Source organism: Tursiops truncatus, chromosome 3 (assembly GCF_011762595.2).
Source record: "Tursiops truncatus isolate mTurTru1 chromosome 3, mTurTru1.mat.Y, whole genome shotgun sequence".
NCBI classification, from domain to species: Eukaryota; Metazoa; Chordata; class Mammalia; order Artiodactyla; family Delphinidae; genus Tursiops; species Tursiops truncatus.
In genome coordinates, this window is record NC_047036.1 from 72,579,917 (window position 1) to 72,597,213 (window position 17,297).

At 37.7% G+C, this 17,297-nt stretch overlaps 1 protein-coding gene and 1 long non-coding RNA gene across 2 annotated transcripts in view; one reads left to right on the forward strand and one right to left on the reverse strand.

Moving 5' to 3' along the window:
* The window catches only part of ADGRV1 (adhesion G protein-coupled receptor V1), a 564,070-nt gene that overhangs the window by 452,304 nt on the left and 94,469 nt on the right, over positions 1-17,297 (forward strand). The window lies entirely within an intron of this gene.
* LOC109549094 (uncharacterized) lies at positions 3,095-13,763 on the reverse strand. Its single transcript, XR_002175285.3, has 3 exons — positions 12,227-13,763; positions 11,327-11,416; positions 3,095-8,572 (listed from the first exon to the last, which is right to left on the reverse strand). It is a non-coding gene; the product is annotated as an uncharacterized lncRNA (long non-coding RNA).

Below are 17,297 nucleotides of genomic sequence, written 5' to 3' on the forward strand. Positions count from 1 at the left end.
GCAACAGGCTGAGCTTTCTATGGTTGTTTTATCCACAGTCCAATGTTTATCTGCAATTTCCTGTTCACCATCTGGGAAAACCAGATGTAACTCTTTTGAGAGGAAGCACCGAAGTTTCATCTCTGCTTCATTATTTCAGATGTAATCAAAGAAGTAAGCCTATGGAGTGTTTTTGACTCTAATACAGTAGAGTTGTCCCTAGCCTGGACAAAATTCCATCTGTGTTCATTATTCTTTTAGAGGAATTTCTATTCCAGATATAGTTATATTAAGTATTATGTTGGTTCAAGCTGATAAATCTTAAGTTTTTAAATTAAAGCCAGTATCTTACATCTTGATAGCAATACTCTTTGAAGCTCTGGAAGTTCTTGCTACAACTTTTTAAGGAGACTTCACTCAGTGCCCAACCCCCAGAGCCCCCTTGTTGAGACAGGGAATGTGGTGCAGTGGTTAGAGAAGGGACTCTGGAGGTAGACCAACTGCTTGGGTTCAGACTCTGGAGGTAGACTAACTGCTTGGGTTCAGACTCTGATTCTGCCTCCTCTTAGAGTTAACCTGAAACAAGTTATTTAACCTCTCTGTGCCTTGATTCCCCCATTTGTAGAATGGAGATGATAATACTAGTACTACCTCTTAAGGATTAAGTGTTATTCCACTCATTCTGCCCTTCTACTACTGAGAAGAGTGCCTAGCATTTAGTAAATAACACTTATGCGTTACATATTTTTACAGCTATTCCTGTCTCAAAACCTTTGCACTTGATGTTCCTTCTGTCTGGAATGTTCTTCGTTCAGATACTCCCATGGCATGCTCTTTTTTTTTTTAACTTTTTTTTTTTAATGTATTATTTATTTTTGGCTGCATTGGGTTTTCATTGCCGCACGTGGGCTTTCTTTAGTTGCAGCGAGCAGGGGCTACTCTTCGTTGCCGTGCGTGGGCTTCTCATTGCAGTGGCTTCTCTTATTGCAGCACATGGGCTCTAGGAGCGCGGGCTTCAGTAGTTGTGTCTCACGGGCTCTAGAGCGCAGGCTCAGTAGTAGTGGCGCACGGGCTTGCTTGCTCCGCAGCATGTGGGATCTTCCCAGACCAGGGATCGAACCCGTGTCCCCTGCATTGATAGGCAGATTCTTAACCACTGCACCACCAGGAAAGCCTCCTATGGCATGCTCTTTCACTTCAACTATCACGCCTCAGGGAAGCCTTTCCTGACCATCTTTTTCACTCTCTATCTCTATTCGCTACTTTAGTTTATTATAGCTTTGATCACCACCCGATATTATATATTATATTTATCTCGTCTTTCTAACTCTTTGTTTCTTCAAAAAGAATGTAATCTCAGTAAGGATTTTTGTGTAATGTTATATTCCTTGAGTCTACAGTGGTGTCTGGTGTGTGTATGTATATATATATAGTAGGTGCTCAACAAATATTTGATGACAGAATAAATGAAGACTTTGTGTTCAAAGGATATTTACATTAGAGTACATTTCTATAGATACATGGATCTTTCTAGCAGAATTCTCTAAAGCACAAAATAATCACAATTACTCCAAAATGAACTAAATTAAATAACTAGGTAAATACATGCATACTACATCAAATGGCCACATATGGACACTCGTTGCCCTATGTCTTAATGCAGACTTGTAACAAATACTATTATTCAAAGTATTTACTGGATAGCTTGTGCTCAGGCAAATACTGGGATTTATGGGATGACTATAATCAAATGAATTGGATTCTAATAAGATAGAAAAAAATGTCACCCTCAGGCAAATTTAAGGCTCAAATCACCAGTGTCTTCTGATCATTTTTGAAGGGAGAATGCTTCAGGCAAAAGATATAAACTGACGGTAAGTGAGAAAAACAATACAGTGTATGAGGTCTCGAAATGCCTCATATAAATCTGTAGACTTATCAGGTAGTCAGTGCAACTATTTTACTGACATGGGTCACGTGCTGGCCTGTCAGGGAGAATTCCAGATGTCCTCCTCCAGATCCTCCTGATAAGAATTAGAAAAATAATTAACCATACCCATTTGGGTACATATGGTGACAATGAGGATCTTTATGTTTTAGAAATAAAGTGATAGGATTTTTTTCCAGTAGAGTAAGGTGTTCATTGGGTGATATTCTGCCTTTTCAAGACTTAGCATTAATTTGTTCAGGACAACAACATGTTGGTAATAATACTGGAATATTACTATCTTTTCCTGTTGTTTGAAAGAGACATTCAGTTCACTGATTTGTTTATAGAAAAATCTCATATCTCAGTTGAGATATATCTCTCTGACTCTTTCATGTAGTATTAGTAATTCCCAGAACTTCCTAGTGACCTTTTCCTATTTTATTTTCCGTCATGGCATTATCACCATCGGATGTAGTATCTATTTATTTATTTGAATGAGTTTTTTTCATATTTTCTTTCTCTCAGGTATCCATGTCAGATTCCAGTTGTGGTCTAAGAGGAAGTTTTTACTTTTTAATTTCTTTCTAATAACTTAGCTCAGGACAAGGTTGATTACAAAGAATTAAGAAAAAGCAGTATCCACTAGAAAGTAAGCTCCAGAAGGGCAAGGACTTTTTGTTGTGGTTATTCACTGCTCTAGTCCTGGAGCCTTGAATAGTCTCTGGAATTTAATAGGTGCTCAGTAAGTACTCACTAAATGAAAAAAATGGAGAAAACACTGCTAGTCTTACGGATTTGTCCTGAGGATTAAACTAAAGGTTGTGTGCAAAAGTACCTAATACAGGAGGAGATGGAATCCAAAAACCCTGAAAGGACTGATGTGGCACCCAGAAATGCCAGACCTGACTTTAAGTGTATGAACGTCAGCCCTTAAATATTGATACTGATTAAATGCATGTTTCAAATAAATTTGACTTCTGAAAATTATATTCAGCATCCTCATTTTTATAGTGAATGACTTTTTTATAATGATGAGAAGCTCATTATGATTTTCATTAGCAATTTGCTTTATGTTTGGTTTATACAAGCTTCCCTCTTATAAAAGACGAAATAGTATCCTAAACATTTTACCAAACCATAGACAGAACTACTCATGATCTTTATTTGACTGGTGTCTTGGCACTGTTCATTTGATAAAGATGACACTTAAACTACTGAACGAATTTGTTGGCTTTGCTTTTCTTTTTTTTAAGTTAATATCAAGGAAGGCCAGAGACAGTGCTCCACTTAGGACTCTAAGCAAATGCAAATATTAACATCAGGACCTCTGCAGTGAGATTTTACAAGGATTAAAGAAAGGGAGTTACAAAGCATTAGACATCTGATATTAGTGTGTGTGATAGGCTGATAGCCTCTTTATTTTCTTGATCCTTTCTCCTCAAAAAGATGCATCTTAGAATCTAACTTTTCAAAATTGCATAGTAATTGCATTTATTAGGTGGACTGTAGTGTTTTATACTCTGTTCTTGTTGAAAGCATTGACATACAGGAGAAGCTCTGCCGTATTTCTTTACAAGATAGATGCTTTACATGCTGATGGTGACACTTCTTTCAGGCTATCAGGAGAGTCTAGCTTTTAGACCTAGCACTTTAAATATCTTGTGACTTGTTAAAGATGTCTATGTCAGAATCCAGTTATAGCTTAGGAAAAATTTTTATTTAGCAATCAAGGACAAATTTACCTTGAAAAGATATGGAGGGGGGGAAAGCAGTATCAAAGGCCTCTTCTCCCTCCAGAAATATTGCTTCTTCAGTGTTCTTCAGTTTGCTGGTCATGTCCATTGGGTTGAAGGGTCCTAAGAAGAGAGCATTGGTTCAGTAACTGCTTCCTTCCTGAGGCTGCTGTGATTTCTGGATTGTCTGGGCTTCTTCTGAAATTCTTATATGGCAGTTCTCTTGAACTTTCTTCCATAATTATCCTTCACACAAACTGTATTGGAGGGGTTGTGAAATGACATGTCTCTCTTTTACTCTGGGCCTTTTTTCTAAAATTAGTAAAATACACAGTCCTTGTATCTTTGGACCAATCAAGCCTCTGTTTTAATTCTATGTAGTTATTAATTTTGGTCCCTGCATATGCCCCAAATCAGGGTCTATACACAAATCCTTGTCCTTGAAAGTTTTATAGCCCCAGAGGAACAAAGATTAATCATAATTATGTTATCTTCCTGAAAATCTCAGACCATGCTTCCTTTTTAAGAGCACAGATGATTCCTGAAGCAACAGGAAACAAAGCTGAGAAGTTTCTGAGCATTGCCTTTTCTTTGCCATTGTCCGGGAAAGGGAGTATGGCTCTCCCAAGACTGTCCAAATCATTTTCCTATCAGGTGACTTGAGTAACAAATGTCCTTCTCGATTCTCATCTCTTTTCTTTCTTGGCAAATATGATTTCACCATTCAACTCCCCTTGCACACAATAACTCACGCCTTCCTTTGAGCTCCCGCCACCCTCCAGGTGGCTGTGCTGTCACATTTAACGCGTTGCAGTAAAATTTGGCACTCTCCTCCACTGTAGACTCTAATCTTCTCCAGGTCAAGAGGCATGTATTATTCATCACTGATGAATAGCTTGGCAAATAGAATGCACATAGTTTTTGCTTAGTAGGTGTATGTTGAATGAATGAATAGCAGTCATGTAACATGAACATTGTAACATGTAGCAAGAACATTGACCATTGTATGACACAGTAACCATGTTGCTCTCATATTGGAAAGAGTTGTACTTCTCTTGAACTACTGTGTGTGCGTGTGTGCGTGTGCACACACGTGCGCATGTCTCTGAAACATCTGCTGGAAAAAGCACACTGGAATGAATGTATAGCTGATTTTTAGCCAATAGTATTTTGATACCCCACTCCTGATGCAGTCTTAGTTTATTTTTTATTTGCCTCGTTTCTCTCATTTTTATTTTATATTATCTAGATTATATGTCTTTATAAACTACTTAAAACAATTTTAAGAACATTAGTTAAACTTTCGTATTTTATAGGAATAATAAGGAAGCATAAAGAGGGTCCAGTACCTCTTTGCTGAGGAGGAAAGTAGGGGAAAAAACACCCTGAAAATGCTATTTACTATTACCCAGGTATTGAAATAACATGATAGGCAGCTTATTTACAAAGTTGCCTCAGCTGCCAAAGAAAATGTCTTCCAAGGACAGTAACATAGCTGTGAAAATAACAGCTTAGTCATAACAAAGGAGACCACTGTGATGGCATGTGTTCCTTTACCCTTCAAAACAGCAACCATAGGGACACACATCCCTAAGCAGTTAGGCAATCTATATCCCAACATGAAGACTTCACCACACCTGACCTTTCTGTGGTTTTAAACCTAGGATTTAGTGCAAACAATTTTGGGTTACCTCAGCAGTACCAATTGAAGATTTAAACATACATTTTTTAAAGATTTCACGTCTGTCTTAGCTTTCAAATGACTACATATTGACCCAGAGCTTTAACATTTTTTTAAATTAATTTAAAAAGTTTAATTTTTTTATAATTGACTCACACTATATATTAGTTTCAGGAATACTGCATAGTAATTCAATATTTTTATACATTACAAAATGATCACAATAACTGTAATAGCCATCTGCTACCATACAAAGTTATTACAATACTATTGCCTATATTTCCTATGCTGTACATTGCATCCTTGTGACTTGTTTATTGATATTTTATAACCGAAGTTTGTCCCATTTAATCCCCTTCCCCTACTTCACCCAGCCACTCCCCCTTCCTGGCATCTACCAGCTTGTTCTTTGTTTCTATGAGTCTGTTTCTGTTTTACTATGTTTGTTCGTTTGTTTTGTTTTTTAGATTCCCTATATAAGTAAAATCATATGGTATTTGTCTTTCTCTGTCTTATTTCTTTTAACATAATACCCTCTGGGTCCATTCATGTTGTCATAAATGGCAAGATTTCTTCTTTATAGCTGAGTAATATTCCATTGTGTGTGTGTGTGTGTGTGTGTGTGTGTGTGTGTGTGTGTGTGTATACACCACATCTTCTTTATCCGTTCATCTGTTGATGGATACTTAGGTTGCTTCCATATCTTAGCTATTGTAAATAATGCTTCAGTGAACTTTGGGGTGAATATATCTTTTTGAATTACTGTTTTCATTTTCTTGGGATAAATACCCAGAAGTGGAATTCTTGCTGGGTTATATGATAGCACTATTTTTAATTTTTTGATTCAAGTCACTGCTATGGGTGTTAAAGGAAATGCTTGCTCTTCTGAGAAATGGTGTTGGACCTTGGGTTAGAGGTGATGATGACTTTGTGGATAAGCTTGCTATAACAAAAAAGTCAGTGATATTAACCAAATACATGAAACAATCTGAGTATAGTTAAATGCCACATATAATTTCTATTCACAAGTTCACATTACAGTGTTTCAGCAAAGTAATGTAACCAATTCACATGCTAAAGTGAATGGTAACGGCTGTCCTTTATGGAGTCTTTACCACATGCTAGGCATTGTGCTAAGCACTTTAATCAAGTTAATCTAATTTCATTCTCACAGCACATTTATGAAAAAAATAGATTTTATTCATATTTTATAAACAAGGATACTGAAGCTCAGAGAGGTAACTTCACTTGCCCATAGTCACACAGCTATTAAGTAGCAGCGGAGGTTCAAAGCCAGGCCCATCTGATTCAGAGTCCACATCTGTAAGCACTTCACTTTCTCACTCCCTGTTTTGTGAAATCATCATATTCTTCCTGTCTTCCATTTAGAATGTCCCAGACAGTAGTGGGTTTTGATGCATTTTCACCCATGATCAAAGCCAGTTAGATTAGTCTCTGTTTTTAGTGATAACAGGCAGCAGAATCTTCAAGCAAGTGTTTGATTTAGAGGAGATGATATCTCCTGACTCCTCTCTCCACACACCTGAGTAATAGGCCTTGACATTTGGTCAAGAACAGTCTTGACATTTGGTAAGATTTTATCATAAAAATACATGATACCCTCCCAGACAGCATGTATATCACACTCTTGCATTTTCAGCATGTTTTTTAAATTATTTCCATTTTGTGGCACATGGAACTTTCATTTGAAGAAAGAGAGACTAAGAAATAAAGAAGAGAATACACTAGTATACCATCATGAAGGCAAGTTTTTCAAGACTTTAGCTGGCCCAGCTCTACATTTAAGAAGTTTGGCTACAATGAAAAAGTTAAGAATTTTAGCCAAAACAAAAAATCTTTACTGCATGTCAGATCATGATATTTTTTAATTAAAAGAAATTCAGAAAATTCATGAAGGAGATAGGCTTTTTTAAAGACAGGTTTTAGACTACTTGGGTTTTCCTCATACATTCATGATTATGCTCAGAAATTAATATTACTCTGCTGTTCCCATTTCATTTCACTGCCCTGAAATCCTGTTGTTGAAACTACAGGACTTGAAAATAACAGGAACATCCTGTTGTCAAAAATAAATTCCTTAGGATAAAGTATTAATTCAACTGAAGCCAATTTTTTTTTGGAGGGTGGGAAGTTCCTCAGTGGGAGGGGAGCTTATGAATGACAGAGTGCCATTCACTGCCCTTTCTTCATATCTTTGGATTCACTGGCCTTTTTTCATATCTTTGCTATATCTCTAACTAAATGAAATTTAGTCTTTTATATGAATATTTATATGTTGCAAAAACTTAATATGTGGTGTCATTAAAAACTTTCATGAGAGGGATAAGTAAGGTCTAAGCTGCTTGGGTCACTACTATTGAGTATTATATTCAGAAATATGCATGTTTATTGTTTCATTCTATGATTTATTTAGTAGTCCCCTAGCCCCTGGGAATTCATATGCAAGGTAAAATAAAACACTGGGGACACTTCCTAAAAAAGGAATTTTTAGATTATTTGCAGAATATGGCCCCTGAAAACATTGGGGTTATTTTTCTTGAGTCTGACTTATGCTTTGGACCCTCATTTGGAACACTGACTTAGGAGTTTAGACAGTCAGGTTCTGGGCAGGCCTCAGAAGTCCTTGGTTCTTGGGTTCTTCACCCATACAGCTAGAGGGAGGGTGGAATGACCTTTATTATTTCTTCTAGTTTTAAGATTCCATGAAGAAAAAATGCCTTCGTGAAAGGAGGAGGTACAGTTATCTTTCTGGTGGACGGGTCAGGTTGATGGGACGTTCACAATGCCTTGCTTTCTGATAGTCAACATTGGGCGTCCTTCAGCAGTCACCCAATCCAGACTGTGGGCTTCCCAGTGGCTTGAAACTCTCCCTCTTCTAGAAAACCATCAGCTAATTGGCCTTTTCCCTCCAGAACTGTTTGCCTTCTCCTTAGAGGACAGCAGGTAAGAAACCATCTGTTCAAATGCCTAGAGAAGCCCCTGAACCCAGCTCTGTCTCCTGCTGCTGACACTTCTGGACCAGGCCGGTTTGTCAGCCTGTGGCAGTGCAATAATGTTATGTTGGACTTCCTTGAGGGTTACCTACCTCTTTTTGAATGACCGACCCATAATTACCTTGACTTTTCAAGTTGGAACCAAGTTTCAACAACTAGTTTTGCAGAAACACAGATGAGTCATGTGGAAAAGCTGCAAAGGGAAAGTTTTCCTCTTTCCCCTCTTGCAGAGCCTCTGTGGACAAAGGCAGATCATCTTATTTGCATGACTAAATCACACGAAGTATCTGCTGATTGGCAAGGAATTCCAGAGGGAAAAAGCTGATTATCAAATCCCACGTCTTCCATGAAGTCTTCCCTGACTACCCCAGTTTAAAGACTTTTCTATCATTAAACTCGTACCATTCAGCACTTTTCCCTAACAGATAAAAAAGGTGCTAGGTGTTCACACTTCCCTCTGTACTATTTGGTATCTTCCTTTTATTCAAATACAGCCAAGTCTTGTATAGACATAAGAGGATTTGGGGCTTAGTAATAGATGATATATATGTAATCATTGTAAATATCTTTATTGAGCACCTACAGTGTTCTAGGCTCCCATCCAAGAGCTTTACATTCAGTTCTCACTCTGCTCTTATGAGGCAGATGCTGTTGTTCACTCCATTTTATTTTTTAGGAAACTGAGGTATAGAGAAGCTCAATACTGGCTCAGGTCACAGAGTCAGTAAAAGGTATACCTAGGATTGACTCAAGACAGTCTGCTTCCAGAGCCTTCATTCTTAACAGTACACTCTTTTTTTTGTAGGCAGTATTATCCTGATCCAGTAAGAAACTTTTTCCTACTCTGTCCTTCTTCCCGCACATAAATTGTCAATAGCAACATCATTTTCTTTTGAGAAAATTCTTTACATAAATCATAAAGGAAATCATTTTATATCTATGTATCTGGTATCTAGTGTAAGACTTTCCAACTTCGGACTTTCACATATTGCTTCTACATCTGTATGATCTAATCCTTAAGATTTCAAAACTTCAAGGAAAGTGAAATGTGTCATTTCCCATCAAAGCTGGGGATTCCCCATAGAGTGGACAGAATTTTGCCCTCCATTTGCTTCCAGTTTTACTTTCCTTTTCTGAAATTAATCCATAAACTCTATCTCCTTTCCCCCAGATATTTTGGCCTGTATTTCTTAACCATTTAAGCATTTATTAGATATCCCTCACATGTTGGCAGTGTATTATGGGATTTTACAATGTTCTCTCATTGTTATATTGTACGTCTCTTGCCCCAAGACCCTTCAGGGAAGAAGTTATGCCTTTCACATTTGCTAAGTTTCCAGCTGTAACTGTAACAGTGCAGGAGGTATAAAAATACTCAATAAATATCCATTAATTGTAGTATCATAGGCCAGCTGTAACAACCACCCAGTATGAACATATTAAGGGTGTTTAGCTATCTTAAAACACATCTTTGATGTGCTAACCCATTACTCTGAAGACCAACATCCTAAAATATTTGTTCAATAAAAAATTCACATCAGATTGAATTGAACTCAGCAACAGAGTGAGTATTGGAGTTGAGACATAACTATGTTTTCTACAACTTGACATAATGACCTTGAAATAATTGACGTTATCACCTCATCTACTTAACATTATCCTGTTCTCTCAATAGTTAAAAGTTAACACTGTTGTTTCCAGGATTAAAATTTTACAGAAAGCACAAGGAAGTGTATAGTGTATTTTAAACAGGGTATGACTAACTTCAATTAACAATTTCTTAGTGATTTTAAGTCAATATTTAGGAACATTACTTATTGCAATGTGTTATAAATGTTAATGTGAGTATAAATGATACAAGATGTGGGTATGACTGAGCATTCACTCCTACAGGGAATGCTCTAGGCATTTTTTCTTGGAGTATCTGCAACTTTCACATAAAGCCAGAGAAATCTGTGGGCCTAATCTTCAGGACAGTGTAATGTGGCTACTGTTCAGTAGTATATAGTCGATTAAAAGTTAGATTATCCTTCTACCAAGTGATTTTGCCCTTTTGAAAAATGAGTACCATTGCTCTCAGGATTTTTTGCCACTTGAAACACCTATATCATTAATAGAGTGGCCACAGTGACATAGACATGCGTAGACATGCACTTCTACCTTTCTCATAATATCCATGGGCTCTAAATGAAACACTACAAGTGTGTTCTAAGACTGTTTGTGGAGGGAGCAGTACTCCAAAGTCTACAGAGTCTTAATCAGGAAAAGGAGAGAATATTTATGCTCTCATGAAACATAGCCCCTAACTTCTTCTAAACTATCCCTTAATGTTTTGAGTTTATTGAAATCACAGATTCAAAGCACAAAAAATAAAAAATTGTATCTTCAACATCAATCTAAGATCAGAAAGTATGGATACTTCATCCTGCCTGTGTGATGAGGGATTACCTCACCTGAATCTGCTTTCCTGCTTTCCTCACTCTGTTGCTGAGTCCAGTTCAATCTGATGTGAATTTTTTATTGAACAAATATTTAAGGATGTTGGTCTTCAGAGCAATGGGTTAGCACATCAAAGATCTGTTTTAAGGTATCTAAACACCCTTAATATGTTCATACTGGGTGGTTGTTAGAGCTGGTCTATGATACTACAGTTAATGAGTATTTTCTGAGTATCGTTGTCCATAAGTACAATTGTGAATGAAGATAGGGGGTGCAAAAAGATAAATATTTCTTGGACTTTAATCTTGTATTCCCATGGTCACCTCTATCACCTTTTCAGATACAAGAAGGTGATAGGATTAGTCAGAAAAACACTTTTTAGCCATCCATTCAGAGGCTTGGTAAGCAAGAGATTAAGGAGGACAATGACATTTTCCAGTACCTATCAATTTTGTTTTATGAGGACATAGAGCATTAGTACGTGCAAAAAGTAACGAGTCAGACCTTATTCTGATTAAATTCTGAAGGGGCTTGATTCACTGGAACCTACCTGGAGCGCAGTTGACAATCGCTGTCCACTGGACCAATTTCAACAGTATCATCAAGTTGTTAAGGGGACAGACTGCTCAGACTTGAGTTTCTTGGAAAAAGAACAAAAAGAAAAGGTCATTTGGGGGTATCATGATTTTCAGACTGTTTTTTATCTATTCTTTCTACGCTGTTAATACTTGAAGTTTTTAATGAGCTAATTATGAACAATACAAGGCTGCATTTTAGTGTATGTAGTATATCTGACTACTTCAAAATTGTAGGCAGTTTAATATTCAGTGAATCAAAATATCTGCTCCTTTTGAAGTAGATGAAACAGTATTGCTTGGATATGTCCACATTTTTCTTAGCTCAATCTTTTCAACTAATATAAGCATGTGGATACATTGTAAATACTAAAAGGTGAGACTGATTCTTATTCTTTGATCACTTGTCAGTGCATAGAAGTAGATAGCAATGATAACCATGGAGTAGATTTGAGCTCTAAAACTGGTAGACATGGCAGTGATATTGGCAGGAAATGAGGTGTAGTTGGACCTCAGAGGACCTGGAATTAAAATGCTGAAGACCAGACCACACTCTTCATCTCTTAGGGACCACAGAGCCTCACTTCTTGTTGTGGTGAACATCGCAATGCCCCTCCCAACCCTTGCCTCCCCCCGCCATTTTTCTATCCATTTATACTTGATATTCGTTGTATGTTTACTCCAAGATGGCTGTTTGCCCTGAACTTAGAATGGTTCTGGTGCCCACTACTAACTGGCAATTATCCATGTGAAATTCTCAAGACCAAAAAACTGATTGGCTCAGCTCAACGTTTAGAGCAGAGCCACCAAGTTATAAATCAGAGGCAAGCCAGAAGAATGTCTAAAGGGTTGTTTAGATGCAGCTGATTATTTACCTGCCATCCACACCTGTCACAGCCCAGCACTCCCCTTCTTGTTTTGTTCCACCGGTCTGCAGATCGCTTGTGTCCTCTCTCACTTTATTTGCTTTCTCTCTCTCCTTTTCTGTAACGAGCATGTTCAGGTTGCGAATCACAGGCTTCTAAATGTGACAGGAGCTAATTGCCAGACTTCTAAATATGGCACATCTCTGCTTCTCTATCCCTTTTGCTTCCTGCTGCTTTTCCCTCTCTGGTTCTTCAGGCTGCTGTGACCACCATGTGCTGCAAAATCTCTGGGCCTAATTCTCCTTTTGGGGTTACACTTGGCTTCACTGCCAAATAGATGTAAAGATTAGTTAATTTTGTTAATTAGTTTAAGCTACTTTATGCCTCATGAGTGCGCTAGAAGAGTGCTTCTCCAACTTTTCAATGTGCACATGAAACACGTAGGGATCTTGTTAAAATGTAGTTTCAGGAACTCTGTCATGGAGTGTGAGATTCTGCATGTATAGCAAACTCCCAGGTAGTGTTGATGATGCTGATGAATTAACAATGCTTTGAATAGAAGATTAGATTGACTTATTGTAACTATGATCTTCTTGATGGGAAGGACCGTGCCTTAGGCATCTTCATCTGCCCTTCCATGGCCAGCACCGTACCTGATACGTGGTAGATATTCAAATGTTGCTTGGATTTTGAGTAAACTAAGCACACAGGAAATACAGGATTTTCTATGCCTACTTTTTAAAAAAGTGAGTGGTTTCAAAGACTGCTAAAAATCAGTGAAATAAATAAACATTTCTTAAGGGTCTGATTATGCAAAGGACTAGGAGAAATACTAAAAAAAATTACAGTCCAAGTCCTCAAGGAAACACTGTCCTACTAACTCTAATATGTCTTTGCTAGAATTGTGAAATAATTTTAGAACTGTAGGGGTAGCAGAATGAGCCTATTTATGCTATAGCATTTGACCTCATATACTTTGTGTCATATACTCATATACTTTTGTGTACGATGAGGCTAAGGGGACTGTTGTGATATTTATGTGTGATAATACATGTAGGGATTGAGTTTCATGCCTGGCACACAGTAAATGATCACTGCTAATACTGTTAGTAGTGGTAGAAGAAGTAGAAACAGTAGTAGTAATATTTAAGGTTGTTTTCATTACTAGCTAATTCAGTTTAAGAAAATACTTTGCTCTTCCTCTTCTTCTCTAAGTCCATACATTATCCTAATACGAGATTTCACTTTGTAGGGCTTATCTGCAATTTAGTCTTAATATTGTTCTTGTTTAGAGTTTAAAGGAAGATGAATTTTAGAATTCAGTTGTGTGCAGTACAACAGAAGGACTTCTAGAAGAATTTGTTTTCCTAACTTGCAGCTCGTTAAACAGTTATTTTCTCTTCACTCCAATGTCTTCATAAATTTATTCCTGAGAAAAAAATGAATGTGCTTAAAGGGCTCTCTCGAAACCTCTCCAGTCATTTTGAATGGGACAGGAAATGCACACATATACACAGAAATACATGCATACATACATACATAAATTCACAGGTGAACTATAAGTGTGTGTTAAATAATAACATCATCTTTGGAAAGAAAATAAATTGAGCGGGCAAGGAAAGGAATATTGAACTCATAAGTATTGGCTTAGATATTATTTATAAGCATCGACATAATGAATAACATCTGTATTCTTCAACTAATAGGGCCAGTACATCGATGTATTGTACTTTCTACACAAAGTAGAACTCAGTTTGCAATAAGTGGACAATTCTTGATCCATCATACATTTTAAAATTTCTGGAATAAAACTGACAGACCATCTCTTTTTTTCCCATATAAAGTAGGGCATCACTATGAGCTTCCATGTGGAAAAGAAAAAGCTGGTTGCAGCGGCAAATGTAACTGTGACATAGGTGCCATCATTAAAGAAATCTCCCCTCCTGGGGGAGGTTGGCATATGAACCTATGAGTCATAACTATCATCATTGTCTTGTTGAGGAGAAGTACTTATAAAGACCTTAGAAACAAACATCTGTTATTCTTTCATTACCTAGTTCCTTTTTCATTACCTATGTAACCCAGATGTAACGCACATGTCTGCTGCCTGGATTGCTTCATGTCCTCCAGTGCGCCAGGGTCAACTTGTTCTCTAAAATATAATTTAAATGGACTCAAATTACAGTTTCACGTACAGGGAGTTCCCAGCATCTCTTCCAATATTTTTAGCAGTTGTAAGTGAAGCTTTTGTCTCTCCTGGACTCTTTGCTTCTGAGCCCCGCCTTATGCTGATTTCATACAAGAATTAAAAAAATTGAAATACCGTATACCACCCACATAATTTTTTTTAATCAAGTTGGATAATACAAGTAGAAACACTTCAATAAGTATAAAGAACTACCTGGGAGTGGTGGGGTGAGGGGGTAATAATAATCTTACTAAATGAGAAAGTGAGGGGCTTCCCTGGTGGCACAGTGGTTAAGAATCTGCCTGCCAATGCACGGGACACGGGTTCGAGCCCTGGTCCAGGAAGATCCCACATGCCATGGGGCAACTAAGCCCGTGCGCCACAGCTACTGAGCCTGTGTGCCACAGCTACTGAAGCCTGCGTGGCTAGAGCCCATATTCCACTACAAGAGGAGCCACTGCCATGAGAAGCCCACGCACCACAGCGAAGAGTAGCCCCTGCTTGCCACAACTAGAGAAAGCACACGCACAGCAATGAAGGCCCAATGCAGCCAAAATAAATAAATAAATATATATATATATATATATATTTTTAACATCTTTATTGGAGTATAATTGCTTTACAATGGTATGTTAGTTTCAGCTTCACAACAAAATGAATCAGTTATATATATACGTATGTTCCCATATCTCTTCCCGCTTGCGTCTCCCTCCCTCCCACCCTCCCTATCCCACCCCTCCAGGCGGTCACAAAGCACCGAGCTGATCTCCCTGTGCTATGCGGCTGATTCCCACTAGCTATCTACCTTACGTTTGGTAGTGTATATATGTCCATGCCTCTTTATCGCTTTGTCACCGTTTACCCTTCCCCCTCCCCATAGCCTCAAGTCCATTCTCTAGTAAGTCTGTGTCTTTATTCCTGTTTCACCCCTAGGATTTTCATGACATTTTTTTTTCTTAGATTCCATATATATGTGTTAGCATACGGTATTTGTCTCTCTCTTTCTGACTTACTTCACTCTGTATGACAGACTCTAGGTCTATCCACCTCATTACAGATAACTCAATTTCGTTTCTTTTTATGGCTGAGTAATATTCCATTGTATATATGTGCCACATCTTCTTTATCCATTCATCGGATGATGGACACGTAGGTTGTTTCCATCTCCGGGCTATTGTAAATAGAGCTGCAATGAACATTTTGGTACAAGACTCTTTTTGAATTATGGTTTTCTCAGGGTATACGCCCAGTAGTGGGATTGCTGGGGCATATGGTAGTTCTATTTATAGTTTTTTAAGGAACCTCCATACTGTTCTCCATAGTGGCTGTACCAATTCACATTCCCACCAGCAGTGCAGGAGTGTTCCCTTTTCTCCACACCCTCTCCAGCATTTATTGTTTCTAGATTTTTTGACGATGGCCATTCTGACTGGTGTGAGATGATATCTCATTGTAGTTTTGATTTGCATTTCTCTAATGATTAATGAAGTTGAGCATTCTTTCATGTGTTTGTTGGCACTCTGTATATCTTCTTTGGAGAAATGTCTATGTAGGTCTTCTGCCCATTTTTGGATTGGGTTGTTTGTTTTTTTGTTATTAAGCTGCATGAGCTGCTTATAAATTTTGGAGATCAATCCTTTGTCAGTTGCTTCATTTGCAAATATTTTCTCCCATTCTGAGGGTTGTCTTTTGGTCTTCTTTATGGTTTCCTTTGCTGCGCAAAAGCTTTTAAGTTTCATTAGGTCCCATTTGTTTACTCTTGTTTTTATTTCCATTTCTCTAGGAGGTGGGTCAAAAAGGACCTTGCTGTGATTTATGTCATAGAGTGTTCTGCTTATGTTTTCCTCTAAGAGTTTGATAGTTTCTGGCCTTACATTTAGGTCTTTAATCCATTTTGAGCTTATTTTTGTGTATGGTGTTAGGGAGTGATCTAATTTCATACTTTTACATGTAGCTGTCCAGTTTTCCCAGCACCACTTATTGAATAGGCTGTCCTTTCTCCACTGTACATTTCTGCCTCCTTTGTCAAAGATAAGGTGACCATATGTGCGTGGGTTTATCTCTGGGCTTTCTATCCTGTTCCATTGATCTATCTTTCTGTTTTTGTGCCAGTACCATACCGTCTTGATAACTGTAGCTTTGTAGTATAGTCTGAAGTCTGGGAGCCTGATTCCTCCAGTTCCTTCTTTCGTTCTCAAGATTGCTTTGGCTATTCGGGGTCTTTTGTGTTTCCATACAAATTGTGAAATTTTTTGTTCTAGTTCTGTGAAAAATGCCAGTGGTAGTTTGATAGGGATTGCATTGAATCTGCAGATTGCTTTGGGTAGTATAGTCATTTTTGCAATATTGATTCTTCCAATCCAAGAACATAGTATTTCTCTCCATCTATTTGTATCATCTTTAATTTCTTTCATCAGTGTCTTATAATTTTCTGCATACAGATCTTTTGTCTCCTTAGGTAGGTTTATTCCTAGATATTTTATTCTTTTTGTTGCAATGGTAAATGGAAGTGTTTTCTTGATTTCACTTTCAGATTTTTCATCATTAGTATATAGGAATGCCAGAGATTTCTGTGCATTAATTTTGTATCCTGCCACTTTACCAAATTCATTGATTAGCTCTAGTAGTTTTCTGGTAGCATCTTTAGGGTTCTCTATGTATAGGATCATGTCATCTGCAAACAGTGACAGCTTTACTTCTTCTTTTCCGATTTGGATTCCTTTTATTTCCTTTTCTTCTCTGATTGCTGTGGCTAAAACTTCCAAAACTATGTTGAATAAGAGTGGTGAGAGTGGGCAACCTTGTCTTGTTCCTGATCTTAGTGGAAATGCTTTCAGTTTTTCACCATTGAGGATGATGTTTGCTGTGGGCTTGTCATATATGGCCTTTATT